The sequence below is a fragment of the Mastomys coucha genome, unplaced genomic scaffold (genome assembly GCF_008632895.1).
Source record: "Mastomys coucha isolate ucsf_1 unplaced genomic scaffold, UCSF_Mcou_1 pScaffold15, whole genome shotgun sequence".
NCBI classification, from domain to species: domain Eukaryota; kingdom Metazoa; phylum Chordata; class Mammalia; order Rodentia; family Muridae; genus Mastomys; species Mastomys coucha.
In genome coordinates, this window is record NW_022196897.1 from 105,027,232 (window position 1) to 105,029,317 (window position 2,086).

Here is a 2,086-nt window from a genome sequence, read left to right on the forward strand (position 1 = left end):
TAAAGAAGACAACCATAATTACAGGGCCCATGTCAGTCCTATCTTTAGGGAGTTGGAGGACCTGGTGATGACCCATCTCTGCTATATCCTTAAGCCTTCTTCAGCTGGATGGGGTGGGTCCACAGGGTGACACTGGTGACCTTCACTGCTGTAGAGGTGTGAGGACCACAGGCTATGGGCTTTTCTGTGTTGGCTCCTGGCTCCAGGTTGAGATCCTCTTTACCCACATAAGGACATCAGGATGGAAGTGTGGACAAGCTCAGACATGGATAAAGGCACAACCTCTTGAAATATCTGTTTAGGACCTATTAAGGAATAGAAGAGGAAAGGATTAATAATCTACAAATATACAAGATCATGAACTTCTTTATATGGGACACACCTGACCTTTAATAGGGCAAAAGGTAGGAGACGGGTCCAATTGTTACCAGTCTAAAGAATATACTCAGTTTATCTATCCAGGACTTGTGACCTCTAGACACATGGTATTTTACAGTCAACAACAAACACTCTTACAAAAATTATCATAATATTTCACATTCCTTTTGCTATTCAATATTTAAAGGCTGTAGCACCTCTGTCTCCCTAGGACCACACCCACAGACTGGATAGCAGGAACCAAAACTGACTTCACTTGATACCCTGTGCCACAGCAGACACTCAGAAACCATGAATGCCTGCAGAGAGATAAAACTTAAGTTCTTCCTTTCATACACTGAGATGGCCTCTTTTTCCAGCACATGATAGATGTCTCTCTATACTTGGAAATGTGGCTGCATGACCAGCTTTAACCCAACACAGGCTTGTTGGCATTTAAAATAGAGGCTGGGCACACTATCCATCAGAAGCCCTAGTGACTCTTTCCTCATTTTCTATTTGCCTGGGATGCTTAATTAAAACAAAATCTGCTCCTCTGCTTGGCCAGAAACTGTAGGCTAGCCATATAACAGCCTCTCCAATCCCAGACTTTAACACAACTGATGTGACACTGGAAATACCTTTCAGGCCATTACACACAACACAAACACAGCATCATCTACCAAAAACAAAAGCAAAGACCTAATTCATCAAAGTCCTTAGTTCTGGGAAAGACTAAATGTAACTTTCATTTTTGACATGTGTAATTGAGTTCTGCTTCTGTTTAACTATTCTTGCTCACTGAAGTGTCAACAAAGGATGTGGTTTTGTGCTTAAAAGCTCACCCTGAAAAAGGGTCAGGAATACACTTGGATCTCAAACACCCAGTGGAGTCTCAGGCGGCTAATATAGACTTTCTATCTGGTAGACACCACAGAATAGAACAGTTAAAAGTATTTCTCACACTGGCAATGTGACCTAGATGCCTTGGGACTTGAAGCCTACTTGATCATGGTGGATGAGGTCTTTGATGTATCCTTGAATTCCGTTTGTATTTTACTGAATATTTCTGCATCAATGATCATAAGGAGAATTGATCTGCAGTTCCCTTCCCTTGTGGAGTCTTCTTGTGGTTTGAGTATCAGGGTGACTGTAGCCTCATAGAATGAGTTTGGCAATGTTCCTTCTGTTTGTATTTTGTAGAATAGTTTGAGGAGTATAGGTACTAGATCTTCTTAAAAAGTCTGGTAGAATTCTGCACTAAAACTATGTGGCCCTGGGCTTTTTGGTTTCGAGACTTTTGAACGCTGCTTTTATTGACTTAGGAATTATAAGACTGTATAGTTTTCCTGATCTTGATTTTACTTTGGTAAGTGGTATCTATCTAGAAAATCATCCATTTCATTTAGATTTTCCAATTTTGTAGAGTACAAGCTTTTGAAAGAAAAAACATGGCTGCCCACTCTCCTTATCTATTCAATATACTACTTGAAGCTTTAGCTAGAGCAACAAGACAACTAAAGGCGATCAAGGGAATACAAAATGGAAAGGAAAAAATCAAAATATCACTATTCATAGATAATATCATAGTATACATGAGCAACTCCAAAAATTCAACCAGAACTCTTACGTTTGATAAACACCTTCAGCAAAGTGATTGACTACAAAATTAAATAAAAAAAACTCAATAGCCCTCCCATATACAAGCAATAAATAGGCTGAGAAAAAA